The sequence below is a fragment of the Mauremys reevesii genome, linkage group 5, assembly GCF_016161935.1.
Source record: "Mauremys reevesii isolate NIE-2019 linkage group 5, ASM1616193v1, whole genome shotgun sequence".
NCBI classification, from domain to species: domain Eukaryota; kingdom Metazoa; phylum Chordata; order Testudines; family Geoemydidae; genus Mauremys; species Mauremys reevesii.
Window position 1 is genome coordinate 19,789,960 of NC_052627.1, and position 16,457 is coordinate 19,806,416.

Genomic DNA, 16,457 nt, shown 5'->3' on the forward strand with positions numbered 1-16,457 from the left:
AATTGCTGCTAGAAAGTCTTGGGAGACAGTCATTTTCAATCCATGTTTGGTTATTTTGAAGCACTTCCAATTAAGCTTTTCAGTCTCCCGAAATAAATATCGTGTACCAGAATAAATGTTAGTCAGCCATTGGTGACTGCTAAAAATTCCATTGAAACTCATGCTGAAGTTAACTTTCTAACTACCAATTCTCAGGGGAGGTGTAGCAGGTAATTTCATACTCGCACTTCTTCTTCTCGTTCCCCAAATCTCTGGTAGTAAGTTTATAACTCTTATCTCATCTATTGCAAAGAAAGAACTATGGCTGCATTTGAAGCTGTTTTCTTTAAAGTCATGTGATTTTGCTAATCTTACTCAACACTGTGGCTTCCTAAAACCATGCTGGGAGTTAAACATAATGGGACAGCCTGGATAGGTACTTGGGAGCAGAGAGTAATGTCTAGGTACCTGTAGGTCATTAGGAAGTGAAAGGTAAAGTATTTTGGTGCTTACATATTTATTTTATTATTTTTATATAGAGTCAGGGCTGGCTCTAGGTTTTTTGCTGCCCCAAGCAAAAAAAAATTTGGCCTCCACTCCTTTTTTTGGCTTTTACACATGTTTGCACTTTGCAATGATTTTTTTGTTTTGTTTTGATTTGTTTTTTTTGACTGTTTAAAAAAATGAAATTTGTAGTTAGTGAAATGAAACAATTTCCTACTAGTATACTCATTTGGGGGGAGAGATAGCTCAGTGGTTTGAGCAGGGTTGCAAATTCAATCCTTGACAGGGCCACTTAGGGATTGGTGGCAAAAATTGGTCCTGCTAGTGAAGGCAGGGGCCTGGACTCAATGACTTTTCAAGGTCCCTTCCAGTTTTAGGAGATTGGTATATCTCCAATTATTACCTTTTATAACAAAATCACAATTACAAACAGTGATCTTGGTAATGTTAAAAGAATGCGTAAAGCTATAGCAGTGTTTGGAGTGAAAAAAACATTTCTTGCTATAAATTCTAATACTTCTAGAGAAGAAGTTTTAGGACATATTAGCTCAGATAAAGCTATGTCTGGTTCAGACACAAGCAGCTGCCAGCAACTCCGGACCCAGAGAGGCAGCAGCACACACAGATTCCCCCTGTCCATCACCCCAGCTTAGTGAAAATCAGGTACATGGGTGGGGGGGAGGGGGACACCCGGCCATTAATCAGTGCCCCCCCCCACCAGCAGAGGAGACAAGAGGGTGCTCCCAGTCTGGAGTGGTCAGGGGCGACTCCAGGGATGAACGGAGGGCTGGGGAGGAGGGGGACCAGGAACAGCAATAGCTGCGCACGTGGAGCAGGGCGGAGGAGGGGCTCCCCCCTGCAGCTCAGATCTCTCCCCCTCCCCCACGCTTCTGCTTGCCTGCCTGCTGTGCCGCCTCCATCAGCCAAGTGAGCCTCTCAGCAGCAGGTCAGGTGGGAATGGAAATCCTCCACACGGCAGAATGCCACCCCTGGAAATGTGCCACCCCAAGCACGTGCTTGCTTTGCTGGTGCCTAGAGCCGGTCTTGTATAGAGTTCACCATCATGTATCCAGGGGCTATGTAAAATACTGAACTAAAGCTGATTCTAGTGACTGAATGAAGCAGCCACTTTACTAAACAAAGAGCAAAGGAATATGACCCCCCAAAAAGAAGTTGGTGGAAAAAAAGGATGAAATGGTTAAAGATTTTCTGATTGAATTGTAAAAGACCTTACACTGAGGCCTCAAGATCTATACAATAAGCCACTAGTGGACATAAAATGTGACTTTGGTATTTTCCCTGCTGCTTTAACGCAACCATCTTAGTATGTGTTACAGTCTGCATTAGTCTTGTCTGCATTAGTGTTTTAGAATGTTAGCTGACACCTTCTAACAATACACCTTTAATTCATAGTCAAGGCAATCATTGAATGTAGTGGAAGATGTGACTTTTCTTTAGTTAAAAAGAGCCCAGGAGTCAACTTGGCTAAAGCATGGTAGAATAAAACTTTTCTCCTTTAGAACATATAAATAAACTGTTGGTTTAAGGATTTCAGCAACTAATGGTTTTCCTACAAAGAAATTTTTGAGGTGAAGTCAAACCTTAGGGGTCAGGACCTTCTCAGTGAGGGTTTTGGTTAATTGTGGGGTGTATGGATAAGGAAAGTCCCCCCCATGTTTAACCCCAGACTTGGACAAATGAGATCCCCAAACCAAGAAAGCCATGGTTCTTGCCCAATTCAGATGAAATCTCAGGATGGAACACACAGACAGCCCAGCCAACCTCAACAGCTGTCAGTGGGCAAATAAGATTTTTGGTGCTAGTGATACAGAGAGGCTAGGTCTTGTGTTATGAGTACAGGACTGTCAGTCAGCAACTCTTGAGTGAGTTCTGCTCTCAGCTATAAGGCTAACTTCACTGTGGCTTTGGGCTAGTAACTTATCCTTCCTCCCCAGTTTCTACGTCATAAAATGAGGACAATAATACCTACCTCACAGCAGTCATGAGAATTAATGTTCGTAAAATGTGTTCATGGTGAAGAGTGCTAAGAACTGTTACTGAGACTTGAGAGAGTGCCAGCCCTCAACAAGAGCCATCTCTGGATTTAATTGTTACTTTATTTTGAAGCCATGGTCATGGATCTATAGTTGAGGTTGCAGCCAGTATACAGACTTCCAAGCTCAAACTGAGGGAAAACTTCTAGTGGAGCAGATAATATTTTTGAATCCCCTTTCAGTTTGACAGACAAGTAGATCCATGACTGCATGGCCAGGATATAGACGATATTGTATAGAAAAAGCAGCACAGACTCACACCTGCATTTCAGTTCCCACCACCTGCGTCAAAACTATTCCACTGCAACTTAATGAAAACATGTTCAGTGCCAGAAGACCCAACGTATTCACAGTATTGACAAAATTTGGATGGGTATCCTATGTGGGTAGTAAGAATATGGAAAATATTTGTTCATCATGGATATGTTTATCAGTAGAGATCAAACTTTTCATATATTGAGGGATCAGGAATCTGAGGAATATTGACCGGATAAATTATTTTCTTATGATTCAGGGACATAACAAGTAATAAAACATTTGTTGAATCAGCATACAACTTGGCATGATATGATTTATCAGTTCATAAGGTAGCTATAAGACCAGCTATTAGTAGGGCCATAGGCCTTGATGCTTAGGTACTATAGTGGTGGGCTCTCTAGTAATAGTTTTCAAGCCCCAGTCGTGCAATCAGATTTACTAGTGTGATCTGTGAACACACCAACGCCCTGTTAAAGTGAATAGAACTCCATATATGTGCAGGGAATTGGTGCTAGTGCATTCAGCTTCAAAACTGGGCCCCATATAGTGTAAGCAGAGACTGTGCCTTCATATACACTATATACAGCACCTAGCATGTGGGAGATGCTACTGAAAACAAAAATTGTTAAAACAGCAAATAGGCATTATTTAAAGACTAAGACCCAACAGTAGCTGTATGTGGTATTACAGAACATAGCCCTTGGTCACCGTACACACTGTTGTAATAATGTCCATACAAGGTATGCCTTGTGAGGTATCATTTAAAAACTCATAACTTGCTTTTTAGTAATATCATGGCAAAATACACATAGCAACATTATATGCAAAATTATGAACATAACATGAAATCATGATTGAAGTATGTTTCCCAGATAAGTCTGGGGGATGGCTAAACCAGCTCCTCAGAGACAGAGGGCAAGCTGATGTCTCAGCCAGGTGTCAATAGCACTACCTGCTAAGTGGCCATTCTTCGGCAAGGAAGTAAGTAGGGACAAAAATCAACATCTTGGCAAAGAAATAGCATAGGGTTCCCTTTCTTGACCAGACTGCCTGTCACCTTGTTTCTGGCTGGACATACTTCTCAAAGGGAGAACAGGACTATAAAAAGAAGGAAAACATCTCTTGGACTGGGGGAGGAGGGGGTTCTTGACCTGAAGAGTTTGGCCAGTAATCTGCTGGAGCATGTGGTGAGAAAGTTTGCTTTGCAGCTAAGTTAGTTTCTTAAGCAGATATTAGTAAACATTTTATCTTTATTTTTCTTGTAACCATTTCTGACGTTTATGCCTCATTACTTGTACTCACTTAAAATCTCTCTCTTTGTAGTTAATGAACTTGTTTTACTGTTTATCTAATTGAGTGTGTTTACTTTGGAGTACCTGGGTACTCTATTTAAACTAATAAATTGGTATGTTATTCCCTTAAAGGAATAACAAACTTAATATATTTGTACTGTCCAGGAGAGGGCTGGGCAGTACAGGACATACATTTCTGGGGGAACATCTAGGACTGGAGTGTGTTGGGGTCACCTTGCTGCATAACCAATACTAGTAAGAGCCAATGTTTGGCTGGCTGGGGCACTCACAGACATAGCTAGGAGTGACTTACATGCTGGAGGCTGTTTGTGAGCAGTCCATATTGGAGGCTACAGCAGCAAGGCATTTTAAAGGGCACTCCAGGTTACAGGTCACACAGCTACTTATTGGTCTGGATTGTGCCCCAGTATGTCTCATTTGGCTTCTGAGGTTTTAGGCACATCCTGCAAGGTACTGTATAATAACCATAGTGGTAGTAATATCATAGTAATAATATGAACAACATAGTCAAGCTATTTGGTAATATTTGAAAATTACTTGTATTAATCATTCATTATAATGCTTTGGTAATATGAAACTGAAACTGGTTTCCTTATCCAACTGGTTGCTTTCAGAGACACCTGCATACTCTCATGTTATTATAGGGTTGCTAGACAACCATGCCAGAATAGATTTCTTCCCTCTACCCTATACAAGGACCTTAAAATAAAATCTCATTCACATGGTACGCACAAACCTAACTTTGTGACTGGGCTTGCTGTCTTATTAATCCAAGCCTTCTGTGAATAAGGCATAGCACATACGCTGAGATGTTCCCTTCAACTTTTGATTGTTCATTAATAATGTGGACAGACTTGTCTTTCCACTCTTTTTTCCTTTTCCTCTTCCATTTTGTTCGTCGTATGTTGGTAATCTAGAGATGAGATTGTGGACACTAGTGTGTCAAAAATGCCCGTAAGATTGTTGTCATGTTCTGTCAGATTCCTCCTTTTAATCTTCCATCAGGGATTTCAGGATAGAGGCTGGTAATGGCTTCCTGAATATTCTCAGCTGATTACTCTAGCGATACGATAACTTACTTGTGAAAGCAATATTTCAGGTACTGATGTTTTTCTATGTATCTGTTTGTAATAAAGTACCATTTTTCAATGGCTGCCATATGTACCTGTGATGCAGATTGACATCTCCATTTCATTACAATGTAGATACAGACCTGGGGTGTCTTGATGGAGCCCAAACATTTTGCCAGGTACAACTGCACCTTGAGTAAAAGCAGCATGCTATAAAACATTAAGCTTTTCAGAAGGCATTGGAACAGCATATGTGTATACACAATATCTCCACATAAAGGTAGTCTTCTTTTTCGTCTTTTCATCTTTCCCAGTTACTGAGAGATGGACTCTGACAGATAGTTGAATGACTGCCCTCTGGACAGAATCTTCGGGCAGCTGGATAAAAGCCCTGGGAATTCTGAAATACAGATCCGATGATACTTTTAACTTCATTATTTGGAGTTCTTTTGAATTCCTTATCTGTCAGCATTGCTGTATTAAACATTCATCAGCTCTGAAGCATTTATTCCTGTAGATGGGTTTGCTGCAAGATGCTTTTTTCTTTTCTTTTCAATTTATGGCTGCTTTACTAGGTGAATGTTTTTTATTTTTCTGTCCATCATATTAAGAGCTGATGTAACTTGCAGCTCACATCAATGCATTAGAACAATGCTATTAATGCATTAGAACACCAGTTCACTTTCATGCAATTGGAGCACCTCACCAGCTTGATAGTGGGACATCTTGAGCTCTCAAGTTCAGAATCCCCTTCCACTTAATCTGGTGAAACTCATGTGACCTTAGTGGAGTAACTCCTGGTTTACACCAGTAAAAATGAGATAAGAATATCATTTAAAATATGTGGTGGCACAAATATTATCACTGTATTAAGTCATGCATCTCCGCCTCCATGTGTGTGTTCAACTCTTATTTGCTGCAAGTTTGAAGACCCTAAGTTTTAAGACCATTATTGAAATAAACAAAAGTTTGTAGTTTTATTTGGATTACTCTAAATATTCACCTGCGATTCTATATTGCATGCATGTTATATTTTTTTAAATCTATGAGAATAGGAAAAATCTTCCCTTGGTGCTCTGAGTATAATCTATATTTCTGTATCTGTATCTGTTTGTTTGTGTGTGTGTGTGTAACTATTTAATACAGAGTCACTGTATTAAAGTGACTCTATTTAAAGACTTGTGTCAAAATGGTACTAAAATCTAAACTGTATAGTTACTATCTTTCCCTGTATGGCCAAACCCCAAGTGTTCAAAAATCATGAGTCAACCCGTCAAAAATGGAGAGTGGCTTAAAAATCATGAGAATAAATTAAAAAAAAATTGGTTTCTTTTTATTAGACTTTGAGTTTTTTAACCTTTGGATTCACTTTTCTTCAAGCTTTTCTACAACCATGAGGGCTAGATAGTTTTAAAATGAAAGATAAATTGACTTTATCACAGGACTCCAGGAGCTAGGCTTTAAGGAAAATACAAAATATTACAAGACTCTCAATAATATTATGAGCGTTGGCAACACTGCTTTCCCTATAAGCCCAGCTAAGTCAGATAAGGTATTTAAAGACTTTCATCTCATTGAGCTCTGCCTCTATTCCTCTCTATTAATTGAGACAAATCCCAACTTAAAGCTGTTATCTGATAGCTAAATGTGAGTTCTATAAGCTCTATAGCCTCTAAGGGGTATGTAAGACATCCAGAACCACCTATACACAAAGCGGATTTTCTATAGACTAAAAGAAATGTTCTCTAGCATGCTCAGTAATTGCCACACCCTTGTCTGGAATTTTCCTGGCATTTCTAGCTTTGTCTCCTGCTTTGCCATCCGCACATATGCGGAAAACCAGGTGACTTCTCCTCACTGCTGCAGTCTAAAAGTCTCTGGGTTATACAAGCATTTCACGGGTGCTTCATAAATATAGAATGCAGCAGGTTAAACCCTTTACATTTCTTCTAGATTCATAGATTTTAAGTCCAGAAGAGATAATTGTGATCTATTCTATGCCCCTGCATACCACAGGCCATGGAATGTCACCCAATTATTCCTGCATAAAGTCCAATAACTTGTCATTGAACTAGAGCATATTTTTAGAAAGCGATCCAATTATGGTTTAAAGACTCTGATGAAAAATCTACCACATCCCTTGGTGATCTACTCCATTTGTTAATTACTCTCCAGGTAAAATGTTGTACCCTATTTGCAGTTTGAATTAAGTTCGATTGTTTCCCCAGGGCATGCTGAAAAAGTCTGTCTTCTTCAACACCACCATAAGCACTCATGGTCCAGTATCACATCTCATTGTCTGGGCCTTTTGCAATGAAACTGACTTCCCCTTCTTATTAATAAAACACATCTTACTTTATGTATTCATGCAAGTATATGAAAACAACATTCAGGAATTATTATTAGGCTTGGAAATATTTAGAGATCCTTACTTACTAGAACAGAATTATTGAAAGGCACTTGTATTTCAAAGGTCACCAAAGAACAATGGACGCCTCAAATCAGTGATGTTCATGAGAATAGGGCACTAAAATAGTTTGCTTTACGATAGCAGCTAGTTCACAACTCTTAAGAATAGGCGTATGCCAGTAGTACAGTGGCACACTTGCAGGGTGAATAACTGGTGCAAAACTCTTCTAGTGCTCAGCACAATCTGAACTCCAGTGTGGCAGATCTTTGGAGATGGCCTTGTCTACATGAAAATTGCACTAGTTTAACTGAAATTGGTTTTAAAATGGCCTCAGTTAAACCAGAGCAAAAGCTTGTGTAGAGACACTTATTTCAGTTTGGGTGGCTAGTTTTGGCATAGCTTAAACTGAATCTTAGTGAACTTAAGATAAACTGAAATAAGCCTACTTTAAACTGAAATAAGAGTGGCCACACCGATTTTTACTTTAGTTTTAACTAAGTCAATTTTCAAACCAATTTATTTAAAGTGACGTAACTCTCATTTTGACAAGCCTTCAGGTCTATAGAGATTGCTGAGGATCTCACTGAGGAGGTGGAGAGGTACTAAAATGTGCATGGTAGAACATAACTTCAAGCTAGATTGTATTTCCTTGAAGGGAAGCAACATATTTTCAAGTATCAGGATTCTCAGCAGTGACTGTCTTTTCTCCTGCTGGTTTCACTTTCTAGAAAAACTCTCCATTGTTTTGCTCACTGCCTCTTTTGTTAGAATCAATAGTTTAGAGCCTTTTGCATGCCATCACAGTTAAACCTCTGTAAAATGTTTCCAGCTGCTTAAAAACCTTGAAATCAAAGGATTTTTGAATTTTTTTGATTCATGGGAAGAAAAATTGAAATTTTGCTTCATTTTGCTCCAGAATAGAACTATATTCCAGTACAAATAGGATCCAGAATTCCCATTCTGAAAGTTTCTAGTCTTTGTGGATACTTGTATCTTGAGGGTCTCTAGTTTCTCCTTTCCTTTCAGTCACTAGTCTTTCCTCTTGTCCCTTCCTGACTGTAGATCGGGGTAGGCAACCTATGGCACGCGTGCCGAAGGTGGCACGCGAGCTGATTTTCAGTGGCACTCACACTGCCCGGGTCCTGGCCACCGGTCCGGGGGGGCTCTGCATTTTAATTGAATTTTAAATGAAGCTTCTTAAACATTTTAAAAACCTTATTTATGTTACATACAACAATAGTTTAGTTATATATTATAGACTTTTAGAAAGAGACCATCTAAAAATATTAAAATGTATTACTGGCACATGAAACCTTAAATTAGAGTAAATAAATGAAGACTCGGCACACCACTCCTGAAAGGTTGCTGAGCCCTGCTGTAGATAGTATCTTGGCAGCACCTTTTGGGAACACATAGTCTCTGACCAGATACTCAAGGTCTGACACTTTTCTGCCTCTCCCCATAGGTCAGAATTTGGTTTGCCTTTGTGTCTGGAAAGAGGGCAGAGTTTTTATGACATTAACAACTTAATTCCAAAGTAATGTCAAAGCAATATTGGGAGAAAAATCAAAGATAAGCCGTGTCTTACCAATGTCTAGTCCAGAATCCTGGCAACCACCTCGTGAGAGAGAGGGTAAAACTGTGCAACTGCTATGTGCTTAGGCAAAATATTATTTTTAGAGTTATTTTGTGTGTGTATTTAACCTCAGACTGATGGTTTCTCCCCTTTTTTCATCGTCTATCACAACATCTCTGTGTCTATGAAGCGAATTTCCTCTGGTTTATGCCCACTTTGTTGTTAATGTGTTGGTTACACCATCCATTATTACAGTTTTAGACTGGAAAATGTCTTATGTCAGTATGGGGACAATGGTATTTTCTCAATCACTGCATCACTGAGTAAGTTTCATTTTGTGGCTCCCGTTCAGTCTTGTTTGTTGTAGTGTTTTGTAATAGAGTTCTGGACTCATCAATCTGAGACTGAGACATGGTCCAGGTAAAAATTATTTAGTTCTTATCAAAGGAGATGAAATTTGGCACATGTAGACATCCATCATAATGCTGGCATCCACGTCATCCCTATTTTGAGGGGTGTTTAAGGTAATTCATGAACTGGCTTTGCACTGGCCCTCTGCACAAGGGGAATTTCACCCAGGGAAAATATTCATTGATTTTTAAAGACCAGGAAGGACCACTGTGAAATCTAATCTGAGCTTCTGTGTAACACAGGTGATAGAATTTCACCAACTGATTCCTGAATTAAGCCAATGAGACGTTTGAACTAGAGCATCTCTTTTAGAATGAATTCATAATTAAGCAGCAGCTAGAGGTTGCTAGTGCCTTCCTCCAACTCAGTAGTTTATCCTCTGCTGAGTACAGTCCACTAACATTTACATAGCTGCCATTGCCCCATACATAACAGAAGCGTTCATTTATTCACACTAATTTAACATTTCCCTCTAACCCTCATGGTGTCTCTCTTTTTTTTTTGCTTCTAAAATTATTTAATCAGACTGTAGTGTAGCCGCATGGTTGGAGATCCCCTTACTATTTGTTTATAGCAACTATGATTTTCTTTTTCTTGCTACAACCCTCATCTAATTTGTAATGAAATATTTTCAATTACAAATAGAGAATGTATAATTTTAAAGTTTTACGTTTGTTGATTAAATGGCTGGTAGAGCAAGATGGAAATGGGTTTATCTGACACTGGCAGTGCCCCCATTTGGCTCTGTTGATGGTGAAATTATGTCCACTTCCATTAGGATGGAAACTCCAAAAATACTGATAGCAGCTAGAGATGGTTTAACTACAGTGCTCAGAACAGAATTTCAAACTCTCCAGACTTAGAGTGTTGAGCTTGTGGGGTTTTGATTCAGCTCATTATAAAGGGAGTGATTCTGATATCTAACATCTCCAAAGTATGGGGGTGGCCAGATCTAGGCTTTTGGTTTGGGCCCATTTCTTAAATTTAAATAATAGTTTCCAGTTTAATTGAGGTTGACTCTTTGCAGATGTAGCGAAATTTGCCTCTGTGCAGAAGGCCATCACAAGGCTGCTGGTCAAGTCCAACTTCAGCCCTGTCTAGGACTTAGAGCATAAGCAGTGCATGGTCTTAGCGAGCTGATCCTTTATGAGGATGAATTTTACCCATGGTAAGGAAAGCTACTCTCAATGAGACCATGTAGAGTTCTGACAAAAATATTTAAAATAAATCTAAGCCATTGCAGAAATGTAGAATGTGCTTGCTTTATTGACCTGAGTGCATTGCCAGGTGCCTCCAATGTATTTACTCCCCACCCCCGGCTTTCTTTTTTTGTTATATATTTTTATTTTCTCTGTCACTTTCTCTTCCTCATTGTTCCCATATTGCTATGAACAGAGAATGCTGGCTGATAAGGAAAAAAAAAACATGCTGCATTGCACTTTAGATTTTTTGTCCTAAATAGGCAAGGACAGTAAAATTTAGCAAAGTAGCCTTGTGGGAAAACATTAATAAGCAGAACATAAATAAGTAGCACTTAAGAGCTTCTTTTGTTTGACTTTTAAAACTACTTTACCTACAAACACAATATATTAGTGACAATTTGGGACCAATATAATACTGAGTATTTTTGCTCAGTCCTTAAGTTGCCATCTCTTTATGCAATTAATTTAGATGGTGTTTATTAACACCACCTCAGGTCCCTATAGTAGTCTGACTGGGAACTAGAGATCAGCCCTGATGAAAACACTGGCTCACTTCTGAAGAAGAAAACTTGGACAGGGGGAGAGAGGGAGGCATGGGCTTAAGATGGTGCACCCAATAGTGTGGGTGCTGAAACCCAGTTGTCCAGAGTGGAGGCAGGAAGACTTGCAGGACATAGGAGCCAGAAAGAAACTAGAAATAGGGAAGAAATATATTAATATATTGTTGAGTGTGCTATGATGGGGTTGGATTCTGGGAGGGAAAGAAATTTGGCCCAAAAGAGACAGCTGGACTCTGAAGTCCTTTAAGGAGCCAAAAAACTTTCCCAGTACCAATTGACCCAACCAATCGTCTCATCTACCCCAGATTGGCAAGACACCCTGATTTTTCATCATTTACAAAATGTGAGATTTACTTAAACTCTGGAGGAGTAAGTTGCACAAATTAGCCCCCTCTTCACCCTTCCTTAATAAGGCAGCAAACCAACATCTAGTGTTTGGGGAGAGGATGGATGGTCTTGTCACTAAGGCATAGGTCTAAGAGTGCTATGTCTCAGGTTTCCTTTGTGACCATGCAGAAAACAAAGCTTCTAAATCCAAATTTAGACACCTGTATGCACCTGGTGCCCCCCCCCCCAAGTTTCTAAGCATCTGTACTTCTGATTTTTGGGACTGCTCATGTGAGTAACTTTATTCACTTTTGTAAGTGTTCACAGCATCTGTCCCCTATGGAAAAGAGGAAAGATTAAGCCACTGTTCAAGATGTCACCCCAACATTTTCAAAGAGATTTCATCTGTGCTTCATCCTCGTCTTGCTGCTGGATGCTAGTGAGTTATTGTTATAAGAGAATATTTATTCAACAAATTGTAGCTCTGCATCATCCACCCTTGTACCTTTTTTAAGGTTCTGTGGAATTCAAACAAATGAATTTAGTTCTCTTCTTGCATACCATAGAAGGGTTAGCCAAAGCAAATAAATATCTGGAAGAAAGTCAAAGTAATAGAACAAAAAACTATGCCATACAGAATGCCTTAGGCACTGGGTATGTCAGACAGATTGCCAGAAAAGAGTTAGGTACAAAATGAATCTATTGCCATGACAGTGAAAATGGGAAATGCCATCTAGTGGGTTCCATGGCTACATAACACATGAGGAAAGCGTGAGATGTTGGCTTTGGTGAACAAAGAGATTTTCCAAAGCAAACAATGAATTCAATATCTTGTACATCAGTACTAGCAGGGAGATTGAAGTGTAACATATGCATTCTTGGGCACTGGAACAGGTCTCCCTTGAATGGAGAGTTGTGAGCTGATGTGTAAAGTTAGTAGGTATAGAAATAAGCTAGATAAACTACAAAGTAATGTTTTTAAAAATGTATATAATGGTCCAGCAGTAGCATAAACCATTCCTGTCAGATGAGAAAACACCAGCAAGATGAGAATTGTACTTTTACAAAATGAAATCCTTACACCATGCTCCCTGGGTTTATGTGGGTCAAAATTCCTCAGCGTACACCTTTCAGATTTAGTGACAGCCACTCTGACCTTTAGCAGTAAATTTAAAATAAAAATTCTCTTGTGCCCCATGCAGTATTAAGGGGTGTGTGTGTTTGTGTGTAAGTAACAGCCCAATTCTTATGCCGTTCCAGTGGCACAAAAGGGTCATAAAGCTGCTTTGAAGGGGCATCTGAGGATCCCTGTGGTTGGAGGGAGAGTGACTGGAGTGATTTATGATACTGCAGTTGCCCCAACTTTTTTTGGGAGCTGTTTTGCTCAGGGAGATGGAGAAGTGGCTTTGAGACGCCTTTGTCTCCCCCTCAGCTGCACTGAGGACTAAGCCCGGTGGTGGGCCTGAGCCATCAAATTTGAATGCAGATTTCACCCTCCAACAGCTTGGATGTGTTCAGATCTGGGAGTTTGGTTCATCCCATTAAACAGATTGAAATCAGCAGCAACATTTGCATCCAGATCAAAGGATTAAAAATCCAGCTCTCCTTCATTCCCCAACAGTGTTCAGGTCTGTTTAGTTCTGATTTGCGCCCATCTTTAAACATAAAGCTACAAATTATTATGCAGAGTTTCAAGTAATCTTAAGTCTGAAATATGGGCAAAATATATCCTGACTCTCATCCCACACAGTCCCATTGAAATAAATAAGGGTGTCTGGGCTGTATGTCATGGCTGGATTCTCACTTACTATGAATCCTTTCTCTCTCTCTCTCATGTGCCATACAACCTTCATTCTAACATGCTGCAATATAAGCAAATTTAACCAATTTTCATTTCAGTTAAGGGTGGATGAAGGCTAAAGGTGACCTGAATCAACTAAAAATGCAGGTCCAAAAGCCAGATTGTGGTTTTTGAAAGAGGTGAGGTAAGTGTCAAGTTGCCAAACATGGGACCCCCTTTGGATTATCTACCCAGGATTATTTTTTCCTCTTGGTCTTGCTGTACTCTTCCACTGATTGCAGTGTTATGAGTATAATGCTTCACCCCTTCATATATGAAATTAGTTTTGAACATCTCTAGTGCACTTTAAAAAACATTCAGGCTTCAGGCTTCTTTTTAATATCTTACACATATCCTTCAATTCCTCCCAGGCCTTTTACCCAGATTGGTAGGTGTGTTGTATTTTGACATGGAAAATGGCCTGCCAGTATCAATGTGGGTTTTTCTTAGCCTGGATCATGTGTTACTTTCGGTTTTGTCAATGGTCCTTGACTGTGGAAATGCTAATATTCATGTCTGCTTCTTATGGCTAATGAATGACTTGATGATTATGATGTACATTTATAAGGCATTTCCCACAATGAAGGATTCCAAAGCATCTCACAATGTGGTTTATAGGTAGGCATTGCTTTATCATCCTCTGCAATTCAGGGTTGCAAGATGACATTGATTAACAGTGCCTGGCAGCACTGTTAGAACAAGTAACAAAGGCAAACAGCCACCACTATATAAAATGTAATAAAGAAGGAAACCCAACCACAAAAACTCTCTCTGTCGTTGTTTGTTATGTATTCGCACCTGGATTTGATGGGATATGCATGTTTTACAGTAAATATTTTTTTTCCAAATGAGCACCTGCCTTCAGAACTAGCAGCAGCAACCTGCTTCCTTCTAGTGCCACTTGTATAAATGAGGCTGGCACTGTATCTGTTGGAGCTATATTTACACATTATTGGCACTAAAAGTTCCATTTTACTCGCTTGCTTGTTTTCTGCCTCTGTATTTAGGAAGTATGTTGTGTCCCTTGCCTTTCTCAGAAACTAGAAATGTCTGGGGTTGTACTACTTTTAACAGCAGAACAGTAGTTTCCTATCAAACAAGAGAACTTGTATGTTAATGTGGTGCTCTCATTCAAATAAATGAAAAACAGAGAGTTGTGGGGACGTGACCGAAGAGCCCCCCCACACTAGTTTTTGTACAATGCTGATTGTTGTGATCCATAATCTAAAGCTCCTATGCACCAGCACCTCATTGGAGCAGGCAAGTTTCTTGATGGTGGAGGGCCTCCCAGCCCATTTAAAATGTTTCTTTTAGTATGTCATTCTGGCTGTTCTCCCTGTGAAGAGGTTGCATTTGGCAGCTAACCAAGCCTAAGGCAAGCACAGGTCTCGTGCTGTGCCCACGTTTAATCTCATATCCTTTTCCTCCCCATCTAGAATGTTTACGTGTTCTGTTTCTCTCTGTCTCCGCCTCCAGCTTGTTAGGCACCAAAGTCGCATCTTCTAAAGGTGATGCTGACACTATCTCAACAAGGCACCGTCCCTCCTGGAACTTCTGTGCTAGCCAGGAGAATGTGCTAGCACCTTTACACTGGGTGCAGCCTGCCCTTCCACTAGCAGCCAGCCAAACCTGCTGGCACAGTATCTGTGTGTGGAAGGGAGGTGGTAAAGAGTAGTTCCATGGCTCTGCTTCCTCCTTGCTTCACTTGGAGTGGCTTGTTTCCCAGAGGTTGCTAGCAGGGAACAGTCCCCAGGCTCAGGGGAGTTGAAGGGGTTCTTGTTTTTGGCAAGCTCCTGCACAAGTGGATAGCTTTTTGTACATTCCCTCTCCTCTTGTGTACCTATGCAAGGGCTGGCCACAGTCTGATACAATGTAAATCCCTCTCCCAGGATTAGTGAGAGGCAGAGTTGAGATTTGGTTCTGTCTGGATAATTAAGCACCCTTCAGATGCATATCTGAATCTTCCTTTATTAAAATAATAGCAATAAAAATCCCTATTACAATATCCAGCAAGATATGCAATAATTGCCCCAAACTGCTGTGTCAGTATTGTAAGCTGCAGTGTTTTGGCTCAGTAATGTAATATATATTTTTAATTGTTTTCAGAACATTTACTAAATCAAAACCTTGATCTGCAGAATTGGCTTGGAAATCCTATGAAAATTATTCCTGTTCCAATATTTCCTGGATGGTTCTTGTAGTTCTCATGGTATTTAAGTACTGCCTTCTTCACTTAGAACTGGAACTAGTCAGCATGGAGGTGCGAGAAATAGTCTGGGGGAGGAAGAGTCATTATATGAACATCTCTGAATCTGCAATAGTTAGATACAAATATTTGAATCAAGTTTATATATCATCTAAATGAGTTTTCCTATCTTTTGCCTGGATTCCTCATCTGAAGTAAGCAGAAGTGCACCCAGATCCTTTGTATGTTAAGAGGCACTTAACTAACTATATGCTTCTAACTTACACAGTAAACAGAACTCCCCACTGACTTGAATGGGGAGTTTTGTTTGTTTGTTAAAGTGGTTTCTTATGGTTCTTTATCCCTACTATAAGATTATTTATTACCACAGTACAATATCAAAAACAATATTGCTCCACACAGGAATCTGGGAAAAGAGATCTAGTCTCTGACTGGAATTTTGTGCTTCATCTGCTACAATAACTGATTAGCATTTATAATTTTCCAGCTGAAGTCATACTTCCCCACCAGATCTGTATGATGGGGTGAGATGTGTTGGCATTGAGCGGTATGATGGAAGGCAAGAATTACAAGTCACTTCCCTTTGTGAATGTGGGAAAAAGAGAACACTGCAGTCTGCCTGAGACACACTCCCAAATAGTCAATGAGTCAGTTGGTGTCCCAGCGAATTTAGAAGACAGACTATTGTGTAATTCAGATGGTGAATAACTCTTTTTTAACAATTCTGTCTTCATTTACATAGATATA

The 16,457-nt window shown here is 39.8% G+C and overlaps 1 protein-coding gene across 2 annotated transcripts in view; it reads left to right on the plus strand.

Moving 5' to 3' along the window:
• ARHGAP24 (Rho GTPase activating protein 24) overlaps positions 1-16,457 on the plus strand; it is a 431,989-nt gene that overhangs the window by 94,124 nt on the left and 321,408 nt on the right. The gene's annotated exons all lie outside the window — the stretch shown is intronic.